Source organism: Rhinoraja longicauda, chromosome 26 (assembly GCF_053455715.1).
Source record: "Rhinoraja longicauda isolate Sanriku21f chromosome 26, sRhiLon1.1, whole genome shotgun sequence".
NCBI classification, from domain to species: domain Eukaryota; kingdom Metazoa; phylum Chordata; class Chondrichthyes; order Rajiformes; family Arhynchobatidae; genus Rhinoraja; species Rhinoraja longicauda.
The window spans coordinates 23,221,215-23,236,131 of NC_135978.1; the positions used below are offsets into that span (position 1 = coordinate 23,221,215).

At 41.9% G+C, this 14,917-nt stretch overlaps 1 protein-coding gene across 3 annotated transcripts in view; it reads left to right on the plus strand.

Moving 5' to 3' along the window:
- The first annotated feature begins 6,703 nt into the window (after nucleotides 1-6,703).
- tbx4 (T-box transcription factor 4) overlaps nucleotides 6,704-14,917 on the plus strand; it is a 94,568-nt gene continuing 86,354 nt past the window's right edge. For all 3 annotated transcript variants that reach the window (XM_078422125.1, XM_078422126.1, XM_078422124.1), the window contains exon 1: nucleotides 6,704-6,792. The gene's annotated coding sequence lies outside the window, so the exon portion shown is untranslated. The remainder of the gene's footprint in view (nucleotides 6,793-14,917) is intronic.

Here is a 14,917-nt window from a genome sequence, read left to right on the forward strand (position 1 = left end):
TGGTGTTGGGCTTGGTCACAATTTCTCCTCTGTGGTTCAGTAGTTACATCCAGGTACAGAAAGAATCCTGGCCATCACGTGCCCAATTTTCCAAGAAACAAAATACTCCTCTGAAATAAGATAAGATGCCATGGAACCGTTTTGGGGGAGAATCTGTGGGTTTCATAAATGTCCACATGTTTTGGTGCGCTGGTGTGCAAATGGGACTTTGGTTAATTTATCTTTTGTTTTTTTTAATGTAATTGATGCGGCGATTAACAGTCATGTCGCATTAGAATTATAGTTTTAGCGGAGGGAGTGGCAAAAAGGTTCCCGAGTTCCGCAATCGTGGGGTTTTCGGCACCGTACCCGGGTTCCCGGGTTCGGGCGGGTTCCACGTTGAGTTAAGTCGGAATCCTAGTCGCCACCGGTTGTTAGAATCTGTCTGAAGCAGGGTCCCGACCCGCAACGTCACCGATCCATGTTCTCCAAAGATGCTGCCTGGCCCACTGTGTTACTCCAGTATTTTGTCTCTTTTTTGACGGTTTGGAAAATCTCGATTACAAAACCCATTCCCTGGACTCTCAGGTGCCCTGTGACAACCGCCACCGCGGTGTAACAATTGCAATAAGGCCGCCATCCTAATCCGTCCCAAAACTTTCTATTGCAGATCATTTCAAACTAAAGTTGAACGGTTTAAAAATCAAAACATATTTTCTCCCCCCCCCCCCCCACTACCTTGCTCAACTAAAATAGTAAATCACCTGAAGGTTCAGTGTACGTAGACGGAGAATTGTTTACCAGGATTATTTATTACACTTAAAACCAATGTGATATAAAAAGTTTATAAATGCACTTGACCTGTTACCGTGAAATAAACTTGCTTCAATATGGGGCAAGGCGTTCCATTTTCTCACATCTGGGTGATTTATGCCGGGAGGGTAGTCGATAATAGATTTCAGCAATATCATTAAATCATTTTCTTTCAATGGGTACAGGAATGTAAAGGAAATTTTATAAATTTTGCGGGGGCGGGGTGAGGCGGGAGGACTAAAATCAATCCACGCTTGTAAACACTATTCTTGTCTCAATTTAAAAATTCAACGCCGAGGAAGGGTACGTTTATTCCGATTTCCTCCATTAACGATGGCGAATGGGCGTAGGGGGAAAGTCAGGAGTGATGATTGGAGCAGAGGTGACTGTTGACTGACGTGTGTGGATCTATTAATGTTCTGGGAGATAAATTTTGCAAAATAAACTTTGGGTGCTGGTTGAACGGTTTAGAAACAAACGCGTCCTCCACATTAGTGACAGCCGGTTAATTTGAGAGAGCATAGAACATTAAAATAAGAATTGTCAAGTAAAAAATAACAAATAAAAGGCTTTAGCAATTTAAGTTTAGCAAGACCTGGGACCGCTAGCAAACCGGCTCCCGAATATAGCTGGACTCTGTGGATTGGGGAATCTTGAATTTTTCATGCCAGCTACACATAAAGAAGTAGATATTATTTCGTCTTTCTGGGAGAAATGTGAAGTGTAGGATTTAGAATATGAGCGATAAGTGAGCCACCCGAATTCGCTCGCAATCATTCTTGGCTGAAATGAATTTTCCAGGCGCTTTTACTCACTACTTCCTAGCGCTTCCTGCACGTTCCCACAAAGGTCCACAGCATCTACATGCCGCGTGGCCACCGTGCGACCAAACAACAGCAAGTTGTCCTGGCCTTGGAGAGGGAAAGGGTCCCTGACCGTGTGCTGCTGAATAGTGACACCGCGTTACCCGTCGATTGCCGCCCCTTTGAATGAAGTTTGCTTAAATAATCACAGGCAATTAGTGGTTATATTGGGAACCGAGCCTAATTAAAGTGCATCCCACAACACTTAAGTGCGCATTTGTTGGAATAATTGACCTTAATTTAAACGTATTTTGAGTTTTTGGGGTTTCCAGCCGCCTATATCTCAAACGCAATTCTTTAACCGAGGGCAACCGCACAGCTACTCTGCGCCCTACAATTTATTTCCCCCCAAAATTCGCGAATTAAGGGATCTAATAAGCTAAACCCTGCTCTTATACATTCATCGAAATTAGAGAGGTCCGACGGCTATTTTATTGAAATTTGACCATTCTAAAAGTTAAAATCCGCTGCACTGAATGCCTTAGTAACAATCCAGGGGTTGAAGACTAACTAGTGTAACTTCACAATTTATATACACGTGAAAGCTCTGTATTGTGGCCTGGATAAATATCAGGACCGGTCGGTGTGAACAAGGAGCGGTATCTCCAGAATGGACCCGAAGGTTAACAAACCCTTGAGAAACACGGCAACAAACCTGTAATGCCCCTGACCGGAGATGTATTCCGGGCTAATCCGTCCATTCTCGGTTAATCCTTCGCTCCCTTATTTCTAAATATGAATTAAGTTGTTGGCCAATATCAGAAGGCTCGTTTAGAACGACAATCGTCCACGATACAAAGGGAATGATCGACAAGTGGGAATATTGTCAAGTCGATAGTCGTCTCCTGATATTTGCTAAGATGCATCACGAGTAGGTTGAACTCCAATTGCTTTCTCTAAACTAAAACTCTGTGGTCTTTGTCTTGCATTTAATTAGGCAACAAAAGCGCAAATTTTCGACCTAAGAATTAACGTTACTTTCTTCCGTTACCGTCGTGATGTTTCAAAGAAACTTAGTAAAAATGTCATAACGCTTGCATTATTCCCCCCGCCCCGTTATGATGTCTCTAATTCTAATTCAGCGTCATTTAACAATCTGTCATATCATCAAGCAGAGAATGATGTTTCTAATTCATGGAAGCGAGTGAATGAAGTAAAGGAGAAATTTCGGGGCAGTATTTTATTCGTTAATTGTAGGTTCAATCGATGTCTTTCATTCTAAATTTTTATCCTTTGAATGTTTGTCACATCGCGGCAAAGAACGGACAAGCTGTGACCACATAATTCGAAGTTATTATATCAGCATACACTCCTTTCCCGTGGCAACATTAATATCCGAGTGGGAAACGCAAGCTCACCAGCACGTTTTCTCTGTACGACAATGGTCAGAACTGAATAATTCTCAAACTTATAATACTTTAGCAAGATAACTTTGGACTGGATGAAAACCACCTACTTTTACCTTTGGGTCTTTGAGGTGGTCGGTGAACAGGGAACATTTAGCTGCGAATCTTGATTCATAAAAATAAACCTTCAAATGTCATTGTTAATAATCAAGGCGCAAATTATTTCAAATCGTCCTTGTATTGAAAACTAAAGCAATTCATACAAACCGCCCAGCTTTAAATATGACTGGTTAGGCAATTTTTGAAAACGCTAACTCCACTGGTAATTGGTACTGGGCTTACTGTTTTCATAGTCCGTCGGCTGATGACTTTGCTTTTAAGACATTTCACATTTATAGTTAAACTGTTTCATATTCAATATTTACCCCTCTTCTCCAGAGGGCGGGGCAGGGAGGACGCTTGAGGAGATGTAAATTTGGATAAAGTCAAAACACTTTGAGGCCATTAGTTCAATTGGATTGGGAAAGAGAAAAAAAATGTAACCTGAATAACGGTCCAATCGCACAAAGGCAGCCAGGGCCCAACAAAGAATGAACAGAGTATCAATTGTAGAGGTGTAGAGAACAGTTACTTGAGAATAATCGCCAACTTGTCTGCCTTTAAATTTATAGAATCGCAGGGTAGAATATTAACTCCGCGCCCACAGTTTATGCATTGCTCATGTTAAACCGCTGAGCAGGATATTGGGCATGGTGGATTAAGACGGTGTCTCGAATGATTATTTAACCTTGTCTATCCACAGTTCCATTCTAAATCAGATTACCTCTCAGTCTTCACCCACAACTCACGAAGCAGCCACTACATTTCTTAACCCGACATCTGGATGATGGCGAGAGATGAGATTATAAACTGGACTATTTGTATACAATCTCTCATTATTGAGAGTTCATTACTTTCCTCCCTTCCCATATAAACTGAAGGTCTGCGTGAGAAATTTTGCTTTTATCTGATAACACTAAATTGAGCTGTTTGTATTGGGAAAACGCATATTTGTGGATGCCCGCCATCAGTAAAAAAAACTAAAATACCTTTAAAAATTTTATCAAGAAAATTTTAACACGACTTTCAGGGGAAAATAACAATAGAAAAAAAAAACTCACTGGAATTAACTTTAAAACCGCCTGGAGTGAGTTCAGCGGTGACGAATTTTCCAGTTCTCCAACCCCTTCGGTACATTTCAATGTTTCTCTTTCGGAGGCACCCTGGAATTTTCGGTTGTCCCTCTGAATGCTCCCTGCAGTTTAGCAGCGAGGTTGGGCCAGGATAGACAGGGGCTCTCAGGCTAAACTCAGATCCTGGTAAAATCGCGCAACTTTTTTTGGGCGGATGGGGGTGGGGTGGTTGGTCGGTGGTGATTGCTTTCGGTGATGGTTGTCTGTACTGTAGGGTCCAGTTGGCAGCCTAATGTGCGCCGGGGAACCCGTTGAAACACCCTAATGGGTCCCAGACAGTGGCTCCTTGTTGTTTCTTTGTCCCGCCGTTTTACGACCATCTCAAATAATCCGCAATGCTCTAATTTCCTCATCATGATTCCCCAGGTAAACGATTTCCGCCTTTCTCATTATCGACGTTACTGAAAGCACATGGAGTAGTCAGATTCAAACTAACCAGACCAGACCTAGATTGGTACAGGAAAAGAAAGGACCAATAAAATAGAAATACGTTTCCATTTTGGATGGCTAACTTACAAAAGACGGTGAAATATTAGGAAAGCAACTCCAATACATTTCGTTCAGTCTTTGACATGAATGTGCGTGTGTTCTTTTTCTTGACTATTCTAAAATGAACCCTTTATTATATTGCAACAACAATTAAAGTGAACAATTTTCATGGGCATTGCATGTCTCCCGAATTTCCAGAACCCAGAAATAGTTTAATTTCAACACTGGATTATTTAGAACAGGAATTTCTTAAACTGCAATTATAACCTCCGACATAATTATACATTGTTGTTCTATGCTGTTTATCACACTTCAATGCTGAAAGTCACTGGATATCCTTGCGTTTCGCAAGCAGGTTTAATCTAAGGCGCTGCTTCACAAAGTGGCAATGTGCTGACGCAAATGACCGATATTAATTGTTGCTTGACTTAGAGTTCTATGCTTGAGGAATGTCCGAGCAGGAAGTGGATTTAGCCCAAGAGGGAGCTGAATATCTGTTGTTATGTTATTTATTTCGGGGTACAGCAGCATGGATATACACGAGTGTCGATGGTTGGGATGACTTGTAAGAGCGAGAGAACTCGGACGTTGTGTTTGTTTTGCACATTTACATCTACGAGATTGTGTTGGCCAATGTGATTGTGGTCGGAGATTGCTGCTGATTTTATATAAATAGGCTACCTCAGGCTGTAGATTTCCACTGAAAGTGAGTGTTGATTTATACAGGGGCTGACAGCAAGCTCCTGGGACAATTGCGTTTGGAGTGCTGCATTATGTGTTGCGCGCGGTTTGTTGGGTGACGATGGGCAGATGTGGGAACTCAAGAGACTGCAGATGTTGAAATCTTGACAAAAAACACAAAGTACCGGAGGAACTCAGCGGGTCAGGCAGCATCTGTGGAGGGCAATGAGCAGGCAACGTTTCGGGTCAGGACCCTTAATCTGGTAGCTGTGGGGAGTTGACATCGGGGAACGGAGTAAGCACAAACACTGTTTATTGGGTTTGTACTGGTTTATCTGTAAAGTGTGGGCGCTAGTGCACTGGGAAGACCAGTCATTTCCCGAGATTGGCGAACCTTATAAGTTGGTGAGAAGTCAAAAAAGTAACGATCACTTTATAGAATTTACACACATGGAGTAAAATTTGTTTAAAGTTTATTTGAAAAGTCTGCGATTCTTCAACAAGGAATAAATATACAATGCAGACCGTTCTTTAGTAAACTCACTGGGTTTTATTTTATTTTGGACTTCTGCAAAAGAGGGTTTTATTAGGTCCAGTGTTCACGTTGCAGTATGTGGAACAGAGTAACTGGCACTCTTCGAAAGTTATGGACGGGCTTCAGAATATTCTCTGGAATGAGGTAGATGGACACATGGTGCTTTTTTTTCGGATCGTGGTTTGCTTTGAAGTGAAAAGGGACGGGTCGGCTGCTCAGAATGCTATTGGGTCCTCTTGTAGGAGCTTGCGGGTTAAGGAGCTGACTTGATGATCGATGTCTGGGGCCGTTTATTATTGTTGAACTTCGCTGAAGGATTTTTTTTAACGTAGTCTGTCACAATGAGACTTGAATGCAAAACAGTGCTGGAGTCGACTGTATGTGTGCACGGAGGCGGGTTCTGATTGACAGATCGACGTCAGCGCTAAGGCAAGTAGGCCCTGTACTCAGAACATTATCGAGCACCAGAGCAACGGAGAGATTCTGCAGCATCCAGCAGGTTCACCGTGAGAATCATCTGATAATCTTCAACTTCGCTTTATCTACATTGATAATATAAAGACATACATCAGACCCCCCCGCCCCCTCCCCCCTAATTATCCCAGGAGCAGTTGGGGAGTGGAACGCTCTCGATCGTGGGGATTTCTGCAGAAATCATCTTGTTTGCAAGACCTGGGATATCTTTTACTGGGCTCGCCCGAGGCCGCACATTCCGAGACTTTGGTCCATGGTCGTACTTTCACCAGTGGAACTACTGGGGGCCCCCTTAAAATAATTTGGATTTGCTGCATTTTGCAAAACTTCGAATGGCGAACCGCTGATCGATTCGGATAGAAGACGGGGTTCAGTTTGTTGTAAGTGATCATCCGTGACGGTTGTTTAATCGAAATGCAATGCAAAAGGAGTATTATAAAATTTGAAATATAGATCCGTTAGAATCTATAACCTGGCTGATGCATAGTAATTGAAGAGGTCCATTCTCTCTCTCTCTCTCTCTCTCTCTCTCTCTCTCTCTCTCTCTCTCTCTCTCTCTCTCTCTCTCTCTCTCTCTCTCTCTCTCTCTCTCTCTCTCTCTCTCTCTCTCTCTCTCTCTCTCTCTCTCTCTCTCTCTCTCTCTCTCTCTCTCTCTCTCCACTCCCTCGTTCTGTCAGATGTTGAATGCAGAAAGTGAGTTTTCGCATTGAAACACTTCTGTCCAAAGAAGGAGGCCCTTGAGTTTGAAGGTTTGCATAGTTTAATTCCTAATTGTACAACACCTTAGAGGAGACAGTTTCAGCTAGACCTGGCGGACCAGTATGTTGTCTGTCACTGCGTGACCCTTCTGTGGACTATAACCTTTCTGTATATTTTATTTTAATCTCATTCTTGCTTGTCTGGTCACATCGGCCTAGGAGTGGAAGTGTTTTACAAGAAAACTTGTCTCCTCTTGTCTGCCGTCCTTTCAACCTTTGGTTCAACTTTCCTATTTAAACCAGAACGTCGAAGTTCCAAATTGAACGTTGGATGATTTGCACGTTTTCCAGCAATGTCTATTTTCACTGACCAGTGAATATAAATGATTTTGACAGATTACAGAAAATCTCAGTCAGAATTTATCTAATCTACTCAAATAATTCGGACTTCTGTTCGTTTTAGTCGAGTATATTGGTAACCCACCTTGATCGCTCTACACTATTTATTAATCTGTATTAAATTGGCAAATGGCAATTATTGTATCAATACTCACCTCCCGATTTCCTGATTTAATTTGTTCAGGGTATGTTACTTTCCGCTTTGTGAATTTTAATTGTCGAAAACCAAGAATATCTTCATTATATATTTCGGCAAACCACGGAACACTAGTTCTGTCCCATTTCTTTGGTTCCAAACATTAATCTGAATACTCTCTGCCACTAACCATTACCTAACGTTGTTGTGAAATGTAATGTTACAGTTAAAAACTTCGATAGCTTCGACTTTGAATCCACACCTGGTAATGGATATAAATTGCTTGGTGCCTGATACTTTCTATTGCAGATTGTGCCCGCACAATCACATAGAGACCGAAATGTATATATCTAGTGAGTTATGAATGCAACGGTGAGGTCCATAAGGACAACTAGAAAAATTGGAAAAACCTAAGAGAAAATGCTGAGCCGCATTCGCTAAAACTGGCACCGGACGTTTCTGCAAAGAATCTATTTAACTCGGCGCAAGAGTATATTTTAAAATGCATTGTTTATGTACTTGCTTAATATTGTTGGGGTGTTTCAGTCTAACATGCTCCGAGAAGACTTCCTGCATGCACGCCATGTGTCAAGGTAGATAGAGCAGGATTTGAAGGTTTTGAATCGGTGACTCCATCTGGAAACATATACCACATCCTGACGACCAGTAGTAAACTTAATTATTGTGAAACATTTTGTAAATGTCTATCTGAGTGTGCAGAAGCAACACGGGGAGTCTGCAGATAACAAACAAAAAGGTGTTTTTCTTCTATTTAATGCCTGTTGTTCTAAAACAGCAAGTGCTTTACAACGAATCCAAGAGATCAACATCTCCTCACTTGAATCTGGACATTTATTCTTTGAGATATAAATCACTGTCCTGCGCCATCAGGCACATTCCCAAGTTGTTATTTGAAGGTTGCGAGTTTAAATTATTGCTGACTCCTAGCCCCATACATTTGACACATTGAGTTGTGTATATTGGTACCTTACCAAAGCAATGTGCAACCCAGACAGAGCGAGAATCCAGGGCGGGCATATAAGGGGGTTGCAAATCCTTACTCTGGGATCCCGTCGAGGAATAGACACCTCAACTTTTAGATATGTGGGTAAGATAGACCCATAGTGATATCGTTAAATTTGGTTATTCAACAAAATGTTACCCTCCGAATAGAAGTGGTAGATAATAAAGCGGAATGTTTAGCTGTGCGGAGTAATTACATCCACGCTGTTGCGGATGTTTGAAATTTACTCCGCCAAGATTTCTCCCCCAACAACATGTCAACACCCCCCCCCCCCCTCCCACCCCCACGGCCAAATATAAAGACGAATAACCATGGATGTTCCGGACGATATCAACTTTAAAAGCAATTATTTTTCTAACCATATTCCATTGTTCAAAACAGGATTACAACAAACAATCGGAGACAGACCATTGCCATGAAGAATTTAACGAGACCGTTATTTCTGGGGAACATTACAATTATAGAGCCATTCAAAGAGGAACAGACAAAAAAATAAGTGAAATAGATTTTTTTTAAAAGTGGAGATATGTCCAGTTCCATCGCTCCCTATTCGATTGGCAAATTGGTCAATGGACTCAACATAAAACCATCTGATGGGACGTGGGGATAATGTGATCGATGTGCGAAAATAAACCACAAGGAACATTTTTTTTGCCATTAATGAAACAATGGAGAGGGCAGGATGTGAGGAGAAACCGCTACAACTACAGGTACCGGGCCTAATGTATAAATCTAAAATAAAACACAAAAATATAACAAATTTTAAATTAATCTTTCGCTTTCAAAACAAGCAGGAAATACAATTCGCTCTGAAGATCAGTGTGTGAAAGAGAGAGAGAGAGAGATGCGTGCGTTACTTGTTTTGTTACGTTTCTGTCAAATTTGTTTTCCCGTGTATTAAAGCTCCAAAATGAAATCAACCCAAAATACATTTAGTTACCTCTGACAATTTTAACTTAAGTTAAGCCTTCTTCTAATTTACACATGTTTTTTTTCTGTTAGAAATCTTTTTTCGCTTACGAGGTTCTAAGAACCAAAACTTCTCACCATCTACATACCGATAAGTGGGAGAGAGGTCCCTGTCTGTGAATGGTTGTGCCACTTGTCAGTGATAAGAAGGTCAAAATATTTTAATGAACAGTTGATTATAAAATCAGAGTTTTAACGCCAAAAAAAAAAAGACCTAACCGAATCTTGAGGGGCGTGAGATTTTCGATTCCAGTTTCTTTCCGGCTTACCCACATATCTATATATCAAACCTTGGGTCTATTTTTTGTGTGTATGTGTACCTGAAGGTTTGGGTTGTCTCTTTCAATTCTCGGTTTATTCTTGAAGTTAGCAACTTCTTCCCATTGAATGCTCTCTTGTGAATTATTGCAGCGCCTCGCACAAATTGCGTTTCGTCTCCCATTCTCGTGAAATATCCAATGGTGTTGAGCTTCACTCAATGTGTTAGAGGTTGCTGAAAACTCTGGGCGCAGGTTTTGTGACCCTTAAGTGTCTCGGCTTGAACACGTGGGTAGTATTAAGGCGAAATAAAAGGCGATAATCGGTGCAGAAGAGGAAAGAAACAAGCACCAGAAAAGGTGATTGCAATGTTTTACAGCAAATGGTCATATTATATTCCGATGAGGGAATCCAGGTACAAATAGGTCACATTATACAGAAGCTAAAACTGACAAGCTGATAAAGTGAGGGAGCAGGAGATGAGAAATGAACAAGGAGGCCTTTGCGTGACGTAATAGTCTCAGAAATATACTTAATTCAAGGTAATTTATAATCGATTATTAATTTATAAGCTAAAGATCGTGAACAGAACCAGCCAGTGACGAGACTGCAAACTCCTGCAAGTTGCAAACAAATTTTTAATATTGCACATAGTAGAAAGTTCTATCTAATGGGGGCTAATGTTTGTTTCTGTGTAGGAAGGAACTATAGATGCTGGTTTACACCGAAAAAGACACAAAATGCTGGAGTAATTCAGCGGGACAGGAAGCATCTTCTATCGAGAGATGCTGCCTGTCTCGCTGAGTTACTCCAACATTTTGTGTCTATCTTTAAAGTTTTATATAGTTCGCCACAGATACCGAGTGATCGGTGATTACTCTGGCCCGAGTTTGGTTGGATTTCCCGAAGGATGTTGAATTTCGGCTACTGACCCGATTGTTTGGGAAATCGGCGGCTGATTTCATGGGAGGATTTGTGTGCGGCCTTGACATTAGAGGACGTTATGTGTCAAAATAAGTCTTCAAAACAACGACGTACCAAAATATATATTACAGGTTGTTTTATTTTCATGGTTGTGAGATTGCACATCATACATCAGGAACAATTTCTCGCTTAATCGAAACATGAACGCGTGGAGTTACAGCCACAAGAAGTTCATGGCAGAAAATATTTCAGGTGTCTGGGACATCCTGTTCAGCGAGTTATTATACATCAACGTTTAATTGTAATGTTGATACGTTTTCGTTTGGCAAAAAAAGTAAAGGATGTGCAACCAAAATGTTTACATGAAATCGGCTACGATCTCATTAAATGGCTGAACTTGTTCAAAGAATTGAACATTCCGTACTTAGGAAACTGTATCAGACCGATGTAGTTCCCACATTCCCGCAACCGATGATGTTGTTAGCCGAATCTTCAAGTCAACGCCACTTTGTCATCCCCATTGCCAATCTCAAAGATCCGCAACACTTTACGTGAATCTCTTTGCGTCCCTACCTCTCTAGCAGCGTATGGGCCAGCTTCTTCAATCTCCAGCCAGAGACCCTCGTCACCCACCAAATAACGCTCTCTGAAGTTTATACATTTCAATGAGAGATCATCTATTCTTCGAAACTCAAACGAGTATCATCGTCCACAGAGCAGTCCTTTCCATGGAGGCAACAGTTTAGTCAACGTTCATTGCACACATTTGGGGTACTTCCGTCAGCGAAGAGGGCCAAGAAATGCTTCAGACCGTGTCCGTCTAAACCAAAATATTGTACAATTGCAGCAGGTCTGTTGCATACCTGACACATTGATGATTAGCGATCCAATTACCGGTCGGGTGCCTTGCTTTACCTGCGCCTTAACCTCCTATGGTTTGTGCACAAGGGCAGACAAATGCCTCTGAAGGCAGCACTAACTATTTTTTAACTATTCTAATTTTCCCTTCTTTATACCGAATTGGGGGATTCAGCATATTCCCGCGATGTAACATTTGTACACAAGGTCGCCTATCAATTTATGTCATATTTCCATCCTCCTCAACATCCGCTCTCCTGCTTGGCTTTGTGTCGTCGCTGATACACTTTGTGTGTCGTTTGCGTTGCTCATTTGCAATTGATATTAAGTAAAATAACTGGAACCCATCATTGCAGCTCGCCATTGTTACACCTTGGCATATCGGCATGACTAATTAATTCCCACTCGATCTTAACTAAACCAATGTCCCCAGTCGCTCCCTCCGATCCCATCGGCAGCGTTCTATTCCCACACCAAGTTATTCGGACAAGTTAGATTTCGAACAATTGATGGGCCAACGCTTTTTGAAACAGTGCTGGGTAACTTTGAGAACTTCTTGAAACTACACGATGCGGACCATTCGGGTCACCTATCATATGCCGAATTAGCAGTCTCGCTTATTTTTATATTCTTCCTTATCAGATATTTCTAAGGATCCATTTTACACATTTAAAATTTACATACGTTTTCGGGAACATATTTCCAGCAAGGGATAATTTTAACCAACGCAGTTACGTTTTAATTAGTGTTCTTTGTAATATTTGCGCTCCAAAGTGTCTGATATTAATTTGTGGCCTTTGCGCTGATCTTCAAACTAGTCGGAACAAATATAGACACAAAGTGCTGGGATTACTCCAGTACTTTGTATCTATATTTGGTATAAATTAGCATCTGCAGTTCTTTGTTTCTAGTATTCAGAACATTTTTTCCCCAGACTGTTCCCAGACGTGGTATTCTGTGAGGTGATGCTCTGTTTCGCTTCCACGGGGCTTCTGTGTGCTCCGGATGCACGACTCTAGATTCTTCACATCCCCCTGAACGCTGCTTCTTCAGTTAGAGCGGCCATGGCTGGTAATCTTCTGGAGCCAGTACTTTGCGGATAAAGGGGTCTTACAAACTGTGTTTCTCACTCGCCTTTCCTTCAGAAAGCCTGAGCGAAATAAGGGCAAACAATTTAATATAATATAGTTTAATATAATTATCTATTTCCAGTTACTCTAGAACTTTGTGTTTTGGTCAGGATTCCAGCGTCTGCAGTTTATTATGTGCCGATCTCTTTCTACTGTCGCCACTATTCAGTCGGCGTTTTCTATTGTTTGAAAGTATAACCGGGGAGAAGGGAGGTGGTTATTTAAAATTCAACATCACAATAGTTTAAAATGCAGATCGCATCATGTTAACGTCTGTGATGATAATGCGATCTCCTATCTAATAGTGGGCGGACAGCTGATGGTGCAGTGGTATTATCTGTATCATTTTATGTAATTAAAAGTGAAGTGCTCCAAAAAGATTTTTTTATAAGTACATCCAGTAATTCCTGAAAAGACTTGCCTTCTTCACGTGTTTGGGACGAGTGCTTAAATTGTCTCCAGTATTTTCCCAACTGGCTTTCAGAGACCACCCATTTATTATCCACTGCCAGACCAGTTTATACCTCCTTTACTACCTCGGCTCGTTTTTGGGGGGTTCCAACCAGGCAGACCCTTCCACGCTCCGTCTGAGACACAGTTCTGCCACAGACACACATCAGAAGAGCTTTTCATAGCAATAAAATCTTCCAAATGTTTAGAGTGTGCAGGCAGTTCTGTCCAAACATTTCAGTGAACTGTAAGTATTAAAATTGCCGGGAGGTCCGAGGAAAGGTTGTTGGGGTTTAGGGTGGGGGTGGGGCGGGTGAAGGGTGGGGCGTTTAGCATGGTCCGAAACGGGGAGTTGCACTTTGTACCACACCAAGGATCTGCACCTCCCAGAGCAATCGTTTTCTCCAGCAAACTGGGCATCACTACCAAGTGCAAAACCAACTGGAAAAACAAAAGAGCTGAAGTTGCGACACAGACGCAATACAAACATACCATTCACTTTCATTTGGTTTAGGGAGGTTGTGTCATAAAATAAAAACGATGATACGATGATACGTCTTATCACAACTAAACAAGCAAGTGGAGGGAACCCGGAGCAAAAGAAGGAACCAGCTGGAAACACACTGGCCAATCACGCAGCAACTTTCTGTCCTCTGTCGATGTGTTTTGGGGCAAGTTAGCTCTAACGTTTCACAAAGTTAAAGCCAGGAGCTCTTCGATATTTTTATATATGTTATTTACACAAAGATCAGTGGTTGCCGGGAACCCCGCTGCCAGGGCTGGTGGTGGAGGCAGATAGGATAGTGACGTTTAAAGAGGCTTTTACATAGGCACATGGATTATGGAGGGAATGGAGGGATATGGATCACGTGAGGGCAGAAGGGATTACTTTAACTCAATATCGTGCTCCGCATAAGCATTTTGGGCGGAAGGGCCAGTTCCTACGTCGCTCTTTGTCGAGTGGCCCGCTATGCGCCACTAACACTTTCTGATTTTGTTCCAAACATTTAGAATTTGCAGAACTTTGCTTTTTCTGTAATTATTTTTAACACATAGGGTAATGGGTATATTGAATGAGTTGCCAGAGGAGGTAGTTGAGGCAGATACCATATAACAACATTTAACAGATATTTTGACAGGTACATTGACAGGAAATATTTAGAGGGAGATGGGCCAAACATGGACAGGTGGAACAAGCGTAGATGGGACTGCTTGGTCAGCATGGGCAAAATGGGCCGAATGGGCTATGACGCTATGACTCTAAATCCAATCTATATATCCCTTCACAATTATGAGGGCATTGTCACCACTGGTGAAGAATTTGGTCATTCAGTGGCAATTAATGGGATCACCTGCGCTTATTGAGGTTGCTTGACACAGTTGCTCGGAGTTTAGTATAGTTTCGAAATGCAGCGTCCGCACCGACCTGCGATCCCCGCAAATTAACACTATCCCACACACACTCGGGACAATTTACAATTATACCGAGCCAATTAACCTACAAACCTGCACTTCGTTGGAGTGTGGGAGGAAACCGGAGCTTCCGGGGAAACCCCACGCAGGTCACGGGGAGAACGTACAAACTCCGTACAGACAAACAGCCGTAGTTTTGATCGAACCCGGGTCTCTGGCGCTGTAAGGCAGCATCTCCAACGTGTT